Below are 15,080 nucleotides of genomic sequence, written 5' to 3'. Positions count from 1 at the left end.
ACGAAATTATTGAAATTTAGTACCTAGTTTAACGATACATGATCTGTACTGAATGCGTATTTCCTGCCGAAGAGGTAATGGTGGAAATGTTCTACGGCTTGAACTATAGCGAACAACCCTTTCCTGGTGACTTAATAATTCCTCTCCTCTTTAGATAGACACTCAAGTTTACTTTGATTATCTCAGTAAAGGTATTATAAATATGAATTCAGATAATGTTTAAATGTACACATAGCTGTCATGATTTTATGTAATTTGTACAAGACAATGTTTGTAATCAACATATCTATGCTTATACACAGGCCTTGTATGCCCATGTAATATTTATATTTATATTTTTACACGGAGGAAATATTCCCTTCTGCCAGGATGACTATTAACACTGTAAGACTTTTACAACAAAGTCAGATCGGTGGTTATCTCAGGCGGTGCTCAGTATACTAGGAAACGATCTTGACTGTTTATTTCTTGAGACAAAACAGCACCAACACTCTCATTGCACGCATCTGTGGCAAGAATAAATGGTTTGTCGAGCTGAGGATACGTCAGGATTGTCGGAGATGTTAAAGCCTTCATTAGTTTGTTAAATGCATCCTCACATTTTTCTATCCTCAATAATTTTTGCCTGCTGTCTGTCTGGGGGTCTTGCAATGGAAAAAAAAATTAAAAGCTTCAGAAAACTTCTCAGGTGATGACCATTTTCGGGGCATCTGCAGTCTTCAGCTTCTGATACTTCTTCTGGATACATAGACATACCTTTTTCAGAGATGACACGCTCAAATGAAGTCATTTCCTGCCTGAACAAATTACATTTAGTGGAAGTTAATTTTAGACTAACATCCTTCAATTTCTGAAGTACCTTACTAATATTTTCTAAATGTTCTTCCAAACTCTTACCAATGATGATAATGTTATCCAGGTATATCAGACAGGCTTCGAATGAAAGACCACCTCTCAACACGGTCTCCATGAGTCGTTTGAACGTTGCCGGCATAAACCAAACGGCATCACCTTGAACTGCCACATTCTTGTCCGGTAGTAAATGCCATCTTTTCTTGATGATCAGAGTGTTTCTCTACCTACCAATAACCACTCTTTAAATCAAATGACGAAAACCAATTGGTTCCAGAAAGAGTGTCCAGAATGTCATCGGTTGTAGGAAGTCGACGAGTGCCGAGGCTACTAGTACTCCTCACGGGATGTTGCAGTTCTTAGGATATTCCATTATATCGTACTGAAAATTTCTGCTTTCGGCTATGGATCCAGGAAGTAAAAATTCTGATCTTGCTGGTACTGAAATATCATCTTCAGCTATAATTTGGTGGACAGATTTAACTCCTTAATCATTAATTCCGAATAGTTGTATGTCCTCAGAAGCAGATCGTTATTTTTAAATTTCAAAGAAAAATTGTATTTCTGTAGAACGTCCAATCCAAGTACGCAAGGATCGGTATTATGTGCTTCATACGCCGTGTTACGTTAGATGGCACTTGCCAAATGTGCCTACATTAATGGAAAGTTAACTTGTAACTTTCCATTAATTTCAATTTTATTACCGAACACACTCTGCAAGGTAATGCAGGATGGCATCTGAATGAGTTTACCTTCCTATCGTTGAGCTAAATCTTTTCGGATGATGGTAACATTGGCTTCTGTATCGATGGTCATACTGCAAGAAATTCCACTAATATTTCTCATGATGAAGAGTTCATTACAGCCACCACTCATTGCAGAAATTAGAAGCGCTTTAATATAGAGCTTCTCTTTATCTTGCAATCTCCTCTCCGCGACATAGCCACTAATTAGTTTCTCTCCTTTTTGCTAGGAACGGTGTTATCTTTCGTGCTCTGCAGTTTCTTCGTACGTGGCCTTCTGCACCGCACTTCCAGCACTTTATGGTAGGTTTGTTGGCATTCCTATTCCGTGTTAAAGCATTGACTAGTCTGGTTAAATCATGTAGGCGAGCACTCACTCGATCCTATGGCTCTTGGACTTAAGCAGCTCTGATTGGGTGGCGATCTCTACGAGTTGTTTCCTGGGCTGCCTCGAATTTCCTGACATCCACTAGAGCGCTTTTTAAATCTTTAATATCCTTCATTTTCAGAACTTTCTGTATTTCAGGATCCCGGATGCCATTGATGAAGTACTGTTAAGTAGAAAAGAAAGGTTACGACACCAAATTGTTACGTACAAAGATTAAATACAACAGATCACTGCAATTAAATTTGTTAAGTGTCATAATCCTGGCATCTTTACGTAGTGGTTCCTTTTTTGTGACGGAATAGAATGGTACCATCCTCTGCTAGAATTAGCAAAAACAAGAATGACAAAGACAAGTCGTTAAGTGATTAATACATATAAAATTTTGCTCTGTATTTGACCGGGTTCTCGCCGGTTGAAAGGCTAGACACACATTTTGAATAAAAATAAAATAACTAAATACTGCGGCAAGCATAGTAAATAAATTCTTCCTAAAAGTAAAAATAATAAACTCAAACTTGACCGACTCTGATTAAACATTTTACTTTCTGGGTTAACATATTTCTCTGGAATGGTATCTTAATATTTCTCTGGGTTAATCGAAATATAACAGTCATTCCTGAGATATTAAACAAATCACAGTTAAAGTGAATACAGTGTTTTAGACTGCAGAGATAAACTATGATTTTAGGTATACAATTTTTCCCACACATTTCATACAATATTAAACCTGCACATGAAAATTTCAACTTCTGGTACTGCCCTACCCCTTTCCCCAGAAATAACCGAAATTAAAGAGTTACAAAATAAATGAATATTAAATTGACCTAAGACAAATACATCTTTTAATCATTTCATTAAAACACTAAAATTCACTAAGTCTCCCGGGAGTGGAAAACAAAATGGAAAATTACCGCCAAAATCCTCAGCCAAAACAAGCGAAGGAGGATATTTAGTTAACATTACTCCTTACATTAACACATTAAACGAATGACAAAAGTTTAATCTAATACACAATCAGCGCACATTAATAGTAAAATAAGAATTTAATCTAATACACAATATGCACACATAAATAGTATAACAACATTATATCATGCTTAAGAAATTAAAACAGGCCTGCTTAAAACAAATTTTTTCGTTAATTTGGATATAAATTTTTTTCTACGTTTTAGGAAGTGGATCAAACCAAGTATTAATTCTTGTATGATCCTTTCACTTAGAAATAAAAATGTCCGTGAATGTGAGTCCTACCAAGGAAGGTAAAGAACAGAAAAAAGAACTTATGTTTACGCCGAAAACCACGAACACCTCCGGCTGAAGGATTGGATTGGATTATTCAGTTATGGCAAAGCACACGAGGGCTATCTGCCTAAAGGGAGGGATGCCTTTCGTGTAGGACTTTCTAAGGGAAACTGGCTCGTATACACGTTACACATGGGGAAAACCACGAAAACGCCCATGCAGCCAGCCCGTTCGCGGGATTCGAACCTCAGACCGAACTACCAGTGTTCAGCGTCTTTACCGGTCGGCCGCTGGTGGGTGGATGAATCCTTCAGCCGGAGCTGGCCGCTCCGGCTGAAGGAGAACCTCGATACTTCCTGCCTGAAGTTGCATCATTTTCAAGAAGACTTCGGAAGGGCGCGAAGGAAACAGCCTCTTTGAATAAACACCCGCTCCAAATTTCCGGAAAAAACCTCATTCTGCTTCATGAGGAACACGTCACTGAGCATTCCAAACGTCTAATACGACAAGGCATAATATGCTCGTGTACAAGAGTAGGTAAAAAATGTATACAATGTGAGACATAGTTTTCAAAGAAGAGTAACGTCCCGCAAGGTACGCTCTATAAACTCTTGAAAGAAAGGTCCGAACTTTTTCCTAAGAGTTCGATGTCGGAAAACTTCCGGCTACCTATCAGCACCTGAAGCATAGTCGAAGTCAGAGGTACAGTCAGTCGAAGTCAGTCCTCCTTAAATTTTCTGTCCTACAGCTCATCTGGAAGCATTTCACTCTTACCACCTCCACGTCCAAGAACGAAGTGTCCTCCGATCCAAGTGTTCGAAGTGAAGAATTTTCTGTGTTATCGTTCGTCTGGAAGCATTTTCACTTCTACCAGCACTAAGTCCAAAAACGAAACGTTTCCTCCTTGGTTGCCAAACTCCCAAAATTTCGATCCAGCCTATAAAGAGAGCAATTTACGTTTTCCGCCGAAACCTAACCGAAACAGCACACGCGAAAGTCAAATGAAGGCCAAATCAGAATTCAAACGTACGACAAATTAAAAATTTGGACTTTCCGTAAAATAAAGTCTATTAACTTCTCTACTTTAAACTGGAATTTACTATATAGCTCTGATTTGAACTTAACCTTGTCTTTCACAATGGAGAACTCTTTAATGAGAGCATTTTTAAAATTTTCAAATGTGTAGATATCGTTTTCTGGCTCACCCAATACAAATTTTCCAGTGCATTTGTGCCAAGTGGAAGCATGGCCTCTAAGTGCATCAGTAGTGATAGTAATTTGTTCTGTTTATGACACTAGATACTGTAAGAAATGGGAATTTAATTGTTCGAGCAGGTTCATTACTGAGCGTTTCCAAAAGTGACTGCCAGTTTCGTAGTAGCCCTTACTTTTACAATAACATATCAAAATCCCTGCATGGGATTAACTGTAGTGGGCGGAACTTGAGGCGTTGAGGGAGCCAAACTACTCTTTGAGTTTCTCGCGACATGGTTCTTTTCAAATATCGGCCGCTAGTGTAGAGTTTGGACTTCTTAGGCAGCATAAAGTAGACGAATTCGTGTAAAAACTAGAGGCGAGTTATGTCTGTGCCCTGTAAGTACCACAGAGACAGGAAAGGATGTAAAGGATGCTTTTATTAACTCAAACGAAGCGTAACAGTCGGCACCAGCTTGAGCTTACAGAAGCCAACAGTTATGATTTAAATCAAGGATAATGGACTAACTAAAACTAAAGAAAGTACGTTAGACTAACGGCTTCCAGTTTGGAATAATGTGCAAGCTGGCTGTGACCTAAGGCCGGAGAAAACAAGACTAATGGCGAGAATATTTCAACGCCGCAGAGTACTCTTCGCAAAGTACCAGCGTGGCCTTCAAGCAGACAGGCTGTACTTCTGCCGTTTAAAGCCTTCCTTTAAATGGTTTCTTCTTTATACCTCATTTAAATATCAGGCCAGCTAGAAATTTACATTTTGGCAGGAAAAGGGAAATGAGAGGGATAAGAAATTGAAATAAAATAAAATAACTGGTTAAAAGCTTAAACGTGAACTATATAAAGATATAGCTTTTATTCTATATAATATTTGATTTGAGTTTTTGACTGAAAACGTGGTTTGCATTACATAAGCGACCTGGAATCTCTGAACTACTAAAAGCGTTTTCCCGCCAGCAATAAAATTCACGATGAACTCCCTCTGTTTAGTTGTCTTATCCACTCAGTTACTTTTGATGTGACTATTAGAAATGTTTAGTTTGCGTAGTGTAGTTTACATTTATATATAAAAGCGTTGCAACTGCAGATTAAACAAAAGGCCCTTTTAGATGTAAGCAAATTAAATAAGTTACGTACCAAAGGAGTTCTGTGTTATAAGAATGTCAAAATCTGATATTTTCTTCCGCTATGAATCCAAGGATATTCATCAAGATTTCGCTCACAACAGAATTGAGGCACATATAGCGAGCTTAGGGGCATCATCGATCAGTGACGTCATAAAAGTTTCGTATTTGAAAGAGCTTCATATTAAGTGTGAAGACATTTCTCAAAGCAAGCAGTAATGCTGAATGCTGTCTGAGCTTTTTTAACGATTGGAAGTTTCTGTTTAAATAACATTCTTGTACGATCGCAATATGAGTTCAAAATATCTGCCGAGATAACTAGGAAAGTGAGATTGCTATTTTGGGAAGTCTTCAATACTCTCTAACAAACACGTGGATTTGAAAGTTTGCAGTTCGTAGCAGATACTTCAGTTTCAGAGCCTGTAGCCAAAACTGTATTTATCTATTATAATTAATTTAAAACTGAATTATCTATTAATTCTACAAACTTTAATTATCTATTATAATTAATTTGAGAAAACTCTTTCGAAAATTCAAGTGCATTCCGTGAAATAAATAATTTCATTAGTAATCAATAATGAATTTCTGCCGATTTATCAACTAAAAAAAGAGACTAAAAAAGCCGTCGTTAATTCACAATAATAATAAAAACGTGAAAATTTTAAATTTTAACACAAAATCAAATTATTAGCTCTCATACTAAATTTAATTAAATCATCTTGAGTTTAAATGGAAGTATTAGAATTATAATATCTCTTCTCTCCTTTTTTGCTTGCATTTGAATACAGCAATAAATAAACGATTGAAGAAGGATTGTTTCCTGAATGCTTAATTACTCACCGTTAAGTAACGATCAAGCTCTATTTGACATTTTCCTAATTTTTTCCGCAATTAAAGAAGTATAAGATTTTGTCCAAAAGTCAAAATTTATTGGCAGATATTTAAACAAATGTTTGCAAACGTAGGCTTTTGCAATAAATTTTATCGTAAATTAAGTCAGAAGCTAAGACATCAGATTTTTGGTTTTGATATATATAATGTCATAAAACGTATCGCTTTAGAAAACTGTTTTCTTGCAACATTTTTTTCCACTTTTCATGTCAAAATACAAGAGAGCGTTTTGCCCAAGGAAAAGGAAACTTTTGTGGATGACCTTCTAAGGGAAACTCATATTTATAAGAAAAAGCGACAGTCTTTTGTAGATAACAGGTTATGGAAAACCATACCTTGTTATATATATATAATAAACCAAAATCTCCAAAATCGGATATATGTTACATATACATATTATGACTTTCTTAATTTCTATTGTTATTGACATATTTATAGTATGTTCTAATGAAAAGGGCAATTGTAAGAACTCTTTTTTCAAGTTTCTTTGATGGCTATCATCCGATTTCCTTTCTGTGTCGTCCTATAACAGGAACCTAATACTAGCTATTGCCCATTCCGATTCTATGTTTCTTAAATATTACAAAATAATTTGTTTTACTAGCGAAAGCAAAATGGTCTTGCTTTTAGTATTTATGATGAGAATTCAAACAGCATGAATTTGAAATTGAAGCTATATTTTCCAGGCTGAGCTGCTATTCTTAATCCTTGCTGAGAAATGGATTCAAAACACTTCTAAGGCCCACCAGCGGCCGAGCGGTAAAGTCGCTGAACACTGGTAGTTCGGTCCGAGGTTCGAATCCCGCGAACGGGCTGGCTGCATGGGTGTTTTCGTGGTTTTCCCCATGTGTAACGTGTATACGAGCCAGTTTCCCTTAGAAAGTCCTCCACGAAAGGCATCCCTCCCCTTAGGCAGATAGCCCTAGTGTGCTTTGCCGTAATTAAAATACACACACACAAAACACTTCTACTGGTTTCGGATCAGCGTGTGTTTTAAACGATAGTTTAGAATTCTATAATCCATAACATAATTCTATAATTAGAAACTTAATTCTATAATCCAGTGATTCTCAAGAGGAAGGTTAGGTTATTTAATCATGGCAAAGCCTCGAGGGCTATCTGGGTAAGGGGAGAGATGCCTTCGGGGAGAACTTTCTAAGGGAAAATGGCTCGTATACACGTTACACATGGTGAAAACCACGAAAACACCCATGCAGCCAGCCCGTTCGCGGGATTCGAACCTCGGACCGAACTACCAGTGTTCAGCGACTTTACCGCTCGGCCGCTGTTGGGCCTCAAGAGGAAGAGAAAACTAGGTGGTACGTAAGCAAGAGAAAATAGGTGGTACATAAACAAACAAAGTATTTTTAACTATTACATTCAAAAATTAAATAGCCCAACATCCTGTTTAAGTTTTTCTCTAGCAATCATAAATTTATACTATCTGAGCTTTGTTCAAGGTCAATAGCCGCTCATTGACTTTAGCAAAATAATTCGTTTTTATTTTCACAAATATTCTTTTAGCCATAGACATAACAAAAGTTGTCATAAATGATGTTTTTAAAAAGAGTAATAGAAATAAATGTTGCATTTAATTAGAAATAACAAAAAAGTTCCTATAAAAAATAATATTATCTCATTAATTCTTTTAGAGTTTATCGATTTAATTAGCATGACTGCACTTTATGTCGCCACAATTTCTGGGCTCATATTGCTGTATCCTCAATTAGAAACAATTTTTTACGTCGCTTTGCTGTCTCTAATAACAGGTATTTTATCCTCTTGTTGCTTTGTCTTCCTTACTTTTCTACGCGATTTGAGAATATTGTCGTTTGTGTTTGAAGAACTCGTAATATATTGCGCATTTAAATACTTGTGAAAAAATAATAAACCAAACCTAGATTTTTCAAAATGGAAAAATGGATTAACCGAAAAAGTGATGATTCATGGATCCAGAAAAAACTGAAAGCACTCAGAATATTGAAAAGAAAAGAGAAATTGTTTATAGAAAATATAATGAAAGTTATTTATCACTTGGGTTTATTTGGAATGGATATGAAATAGACCCTCAACCTCAACGTGTTGTTTACAATGAACTATAATCTAATCAAAGTATGAAACCATTTTTTCTTAAAAGACATCTTGAACCTAAACATGGCAATTTTATTTAAAATTTAAATCTAATAAATCTAAAAAATATTTTAAGAGAAAATTATCATTCAAAAATAGTAAACACGTAATGAAAGGTTTTGCAACTTCAAATGAAAAAGGTTTGGAAGCTAGTTACCTAGTAAGCCTAAGAATTGCCAAGACTGGGCAGGCTCACACTGTTGGAATAAACCTTATATTATCAGCAGCTAAAGATATTTTTTTAACATTATTGAACGGAAAAACAGTTAATAAACTTAATAAAATTCGGTTATCAAAGGATACAGTAAATCGACGAATTCATGAAATGGCAAATTCTATAAAAGAGACACTTATTAAAAAAATAAAACACAGGGAGTATTTTGCATTTCAGTTGAATGAAAGTACTGATATAACGAACTTCAGTTATTAGTTTACGTACGTTTCGAAGAAGATAAACGAACTGCCAAAGAGTATTTATTTTGTGAATTTCTTCATGCTAGAGTAACCGAAAATGAAATTTTCAAAGTAATTGGCAAATTTATGGTTTTGAATGATAGTCCTTGGAATTAAGCGCATTACCGTGTGCAGTGACGGGGCTCGGGCTTTAACACGAAAGCATTCCGGTGTTATTTGTTAAATAACGAAAGTCGCACCTGAAGCTAAATTAACTCACCGCTAAATTCGTTTTGAAGCTTCAGTAGCCAAAACATTCCCCGGAAACCTGAAAATCGTTTCCAATCAAGCTGTGAAAGCTGTTAACTTTATTTAAAGCCACGCTTTAAATTCAAAAGTATTTACGATTTTATGCCACGAGATGGGCAGTGAACATGAAACGCTTTTGCTATATTCCGAAGTAAGGTGGTTATCCAGAGACAACGTTTTAAATCGTCCTTTTGAACTTCTATCAAAAATTCAAATCTTCCTTTGTGATTCAAAATTACAATTGCAAAATTGTTTATTTAGTGAATTATGGTTGTCGCGTTTAGTATATTTAGCTGATATTTTTGGAAAGTTAAATGAATTAAGTTTAGGATTTCAAGAACAAAATGCTAATTTGTTTACCATTAGAGATAAAATAAATGCAATAATAAAAAACCTCCAGCTAATCTTCTAACTCGAGAATTGGGTAATAATATTTTAAGTTTTTTACCACTTTTAGAAAGTTTTGCTAATTGAAACTAATTTGAAAATAAAAGAAGAATTAACATCCGACATTAGAATCATTCTTTTTCATTGATAAATAATTTCAACATGTATTTTCCCGAGGATTATGAAAAGGAAAATTGGATTAATACATTTTATTCAACTGTACCTGAAGATTTATCTCTTGAAAAAAAGAACAATTGATAGAAATTTCCTGTGACCGAACTCTAACTGAAATTTCAAGAAAAATAAATACAGGAAAAAATTAAGAGTGGATCCTAATTTGCGGTTAAAACGAAGTGAAATAAGACTAGATGTAAAGAAATTGATCTCTTAAACAGGACCAAATTTCACATTAAATTTTAGAATTAAAACTATTATAACTTAAATTTTGATGATTAAAATGGTAACCGATTTTAATCTAATATTTTTGTGTGTGCATATTTAATACAAATAGCCAATAGGTTGTGCAATTATAAATATATAATTTTTTTTAATATTTCTATCAAGAAATTGAAAAATAATCATTTTAAAATGAAGTGGTGGTACTAAAGTTTTTCAGTTTTTATTTAGATGGTACGCGTTAGTCAAAAGGTTGAGAACTGCTGCTATAATTAAATGTCACACATCTGGAAACAGGTGGCTTACACATTTTCTTTAAAAACTTAAATTTTTAATCATTAGCAGCTGTTAGATCTTTACACTGCGTTTCTCATTCCAAAAGTTATATATAATATCAGTCTTAAAGCATTAATGATATCTGTTTTTGACGCAGTGAAAAACATTTTTGTAACTTTAATTTTGGACACCGGTCCAGAATATTGGTTGCGAGGTGGTCTTCCATACTTTAAAATTTTTTTCGTACTTTCGTAATTAATCTACTTTTCAGGTGACTACTTTGGTATGTAGAAAGATGGGCACTTTATTTTTAGTAGTAACTAGATGAATGTTAACCACTTTTTTCCGGAAATTAAAAAAGACAATCTATAAACGCAATCGGGCCATATATTAGGCAATGATCATCTTTGTTCTCTTCCTTTTAATGTAGGTATAACAAGAGCTTTATTCTAGGCAATTAGTAAAATCATCATCTTGCAGTCTCAAGTCTATCGTAGAGAGTGAGAAATGTTTCCAAAGAATTACAGGATATATATGCGATCTATAGAGGTATTTAATGTTATCAGAATTATTACTGATTTTATTTGTTTCGATAGCATTCTTTTAAAGTCAAGTGTTATGAAGCTTCAATTATTGTAACTTCTATAGCGGGAAGAATCAAGAAAGGCCAAGCGTCTTCATTTATTAGCTTGTAAAATATAAATGTTTGTAAGTAATTGCCTAGATTAGACACCATTAGAAAGAGAACATTAAAAATTTCTGATTCAAATTGACGATAAAAATTGATTGAAACAGGCATCTTTGACAGCCTACATACATCTCTGGGAAAGGGCAAATGATTGGATTCTCCATCGTTTTAAAACAGAGTTGTCCAAACAATCCATAATTGAGAACATTGCTTTGATTTTGTATCTCATTGAAATGCTAAAATTATACGTTGTTTTGAATGATATAGGCAATCAGTTACGTTTTTATCAAACACTTTTATTGGTGAATTATACGACGTTCATTAAATGCGCTTGATATTGACTTTTATATAAATGAAATAAATTGGTGATAGCGCCATACCATTACCGGTGGCATATTTCACAAGTGCACATCTGCGTGTGCACTGAGAGGCACACTGAGAGGTTTCGAAAATGGACCAATGAGCTCCTATTGCTCTTGTGATGCTAAATATTTGGGCATGTGAGCGTAAGCTGTTTACTTTTTAATTTGTATTTATTTCGTAGTTATAAATGTATGGCGTAATAGCAGAAAATCTCATAGTGCTTTTGGTTAATGAGCTTAATTAATCGCTGACATTTCACATACGATTTTTATCACGCATTGATGTTTGGATTGAGAAAATGACTCAAGCTACAATTAGCCTCGAATGTTATGCATTTACTAACACCTGTGGATTAAGAAAAATGCAAGTGTATAGTTTTATTTTTATTGAACTGAAAGGGACTAGAAGCGTTACAATGAATCTAGTGTCTTCTTATTTCAGTGCTTGCATTATTTTAATTTTGAAAGTGTAAGATTCAGAATTCATATCGTGTATGATCAAATTATATCCATTGTTAACATTAAAAGACATGTGAATAAATTGAATATATTCGTTGAGAATAACATAAATTCATTCTTCTTTGATGAGTATTTCTTGTGTAAACAGTACATTTAAGAGCGAGCGGTTAGTAAATGTGAAATTTAACACACTAAATGTATACGAATGCAAATTAGTAAAGTTCACTTTGAATAATATTCTGCATTGGCTATTATTATAGAACCTATTTTTCATATAGACTGATAACAAAAAATATTTCATACAGACTGCAATAAAAAGTGCCGAGTTCTATTGCCATATGTAATTGGTGTAAATATTTTTCTCATATGCATAGTTCTATGTAAAGATAGCATTTGAGCTCAGATTTTTATCACATATTTTTTCCTTCATCTTATTAAGTAATATTTCACATGGATATTTTTGCGGACTATAGAACATCTGTTGTTTGTATTTATTTCAAATTCTTTCAACCAGATAATAAAATCTTCACAATTGCTTATATTTGATTTAACTTTTCAATGAAAATTTTGAGAAGAAATCGACAATGCTTTAATTATTTTTTACCGAAAATTGAGTGCCAAAATATATTCAACCGTCTTGCTTAAATCTTAAAGTGCGCGAAAGGTCATGTGACATGACAGAAGTATTACTGGATGCCTATTGGTCCAAATCAGAAGCCACACCTTTGGTGGCTACACAGATGTGCACTTGTGAAATATGCTTACCGGTGCACTATCAATAGCAAATGGCATGAAGAATTTTCATTTTTCTAAGAAAGAATAGAATTTTCAGAAGAATTTTCATTGTTATAAGAAAAGCATCAGAAATATCGTTTCTTCTCAACTATCTTCTGTTAAGAGCCGATAGTTTAGATGAAATGATAGTAAATAATAATTCCTTGCAACAGTATTTTTTCTTTCATGAATCGGACATGTCCTAATATTAAAGCTTCATTCTCTAGCAAAGCAGATTTATACAGCATTAAACTAGAATGGATTGTTTTTAAAAATCATCTAATGAATCATGGACGTTTTAGGACATTTCATTAATATGATCATGCGCTGGATTATTGCTCAAAGAAGTTTTTATGATAATATTGAGTGAATTGCAATTACATGTTTTATGTATTTTGTACGTAAATGAAAGTCTGGAACTTGAACTTCATCAAATAATTAAAACTCATCACAAAATTCAACAATTCAACATTTGGTGAAGTGAAGTTAATTTTCAACTATATTCTTATCGCGGATGGGCCACTCAACCTTCCCCCTACCGATCATATGACCAACAGCGCCCGCACTTGGAAACACTAGTTTAAGAAGTCCTTCGTGAAGACGTATGCCATTTAGTTTGACAACCTTAATCATTAATTAATCATATTCAATGCCTAATCTTGTGCAATTTTACTTTAGAGTTGGAAACTCCTCTTGGTAACATGAGATTCACTCTTTTTTTGTTTTCTACTACTTATAGCTTCTACATCCTTTCTTTTCAATTTGTTATTTCTTACTGAAGTTTTTGAGTACCATGCAAATATAAATTAAATACTTCCTCTGGTGGTTGTGTCGTCTCCACGGAAACCCAAAACTGATTACAAAGGACCATGTGTAGACAAAAAGCAAACAGCTATCTCAGTGAGTTTCTCAGAATGCAGCCGCTCGGGATCAAGTGTATATTCTTCAAGAAGAATCAAGGCCTTATAATTGCGGGAAAGGTAAAAGTATGGTCAGGGCTAAATGTTTATTGGTCACAGTTGTTGAGAGATCTTGTGCTATCGCTTTCTGTCTTCATACCCCTGAGTTATAGTTTTTGTGGTTTCTCAATCAGCATTAATTTCACAAATCTGGTAGTCTTTCTTGTTGGCATTTCCTCTGTGTCGATACTTTGCGAAAACATCGTCAAGAGCAATTTAGTTATTATTGCTATGTTCAGATCTCTTGCTTCTTTGACAAGGCCTGTTTGCGATTTCTTTTCCAGTAATGCCAGCGTGAGCAGGCATCCACTGCCTAATACATATTTTATCTAGCTCGTGAGTTTCCTTCAGCTGATGCTGAATAGCTTGGGCAAGAGTTTACTGTATTTATTGCTTCCACGATAGCTCTGGAGTCACAGAAGACAACAAAACTATTTAGGTTTTACGTTTCTCATGTGACTCATCTGACATATGACATTCATCTAAGACTTTGTTTATTGCTCACAGCTCGTTAGTAAAATATGAGGCAAAGGTGTGTGTGTGTAACTTTGTGGTTCTATATTATACCATTTGGTAGCGCTATATATGTATGCCAGCTCAGCAGTTCTGGATAGTTTCGTCAGCTGAGCCGTCAGTATATGGATAGATGAGGTTACTTTCTCATACTGTTTTAATAGTCTACATTCCCTTTTCAAAGATAGTAGTTGTTAAGGGGGCTCATACACCTTAAACCCCTTATGAGCTTCAAATTATGGGACTGTTGCAAGAATTGAGATATTTTATTTATTTTAACAGTAATTACCTCCAACGTTTTACAGCTGACTATATAATATAGCTACTTTGGAAACTAGTAACCAGAAAGTTTGTGTTGCCACAAATATTTTTGTAATTTAATCCGCTTTGTGACAAAATGTTTCGTCATTTTTCCACCTTGCGCGCATGATATTTTAAAAATGGCTAATGGTACATACTCGAAATTTGATGGAATTCTTTATATGGGCACTATTTTCTAACTGAATCAAAAATCTGATGAATATTTTGATATTAAAAAATTTTATGCACGAAAACATTACAGATTTTTTTAATAAAATACATTTTATAAACTCAACTCCAAATAAAATAAAAATTTAACATGAAATTCTCAGTTTTTTTTTTTTGGTTTATAGTAGTTTCCAAATGTTATGAAAGCTATATATAAACTATAGAATTAAATAATGCAACATATAATTTTAAACTGTGCGCGCAAGGTGGAAACATGACGAAACTTTTTGTCACAAAGCGGATTAAATTACAAAAATAGTTGTGGCAACACAAACTTTCTGATTACGATTTCAGAAAGCAGCTATATTATGTAGTCAGCCATAAAAAGTTGGAAGTAATTGCTTTTAAAATAAATAAGTGATTCCAATTCTTACAACAGTCACATATTCGAAGATCATAAGGGGTTTAAGGTGTATGAGCCCCCTTACTTTTTTCGCAACTACTGTCTTTGCAAAGG

The sequence above is a fragment of the Stegodyphus dumicola genome, chromosome X1 (genome assembly GCF_044657685.1).
Source record: "Stegodyphus dumicola isolate Sdum_Otavi_A_Nest chromosome X1, ASM4465768v1".
In the NCBI taxonomy this organism is placed as follows: domain Eukaryota; kingdom Metazoa; phylum Arthropoda; class Arachnida; order Araneae; family Eresidae; genus Stegodyphus; species Stegodyphus dumicola.
The sequence above is the reverse complement of the archived record's forward strand: the minus strand, read 5'-3'. Positions refer to the sequence as shown.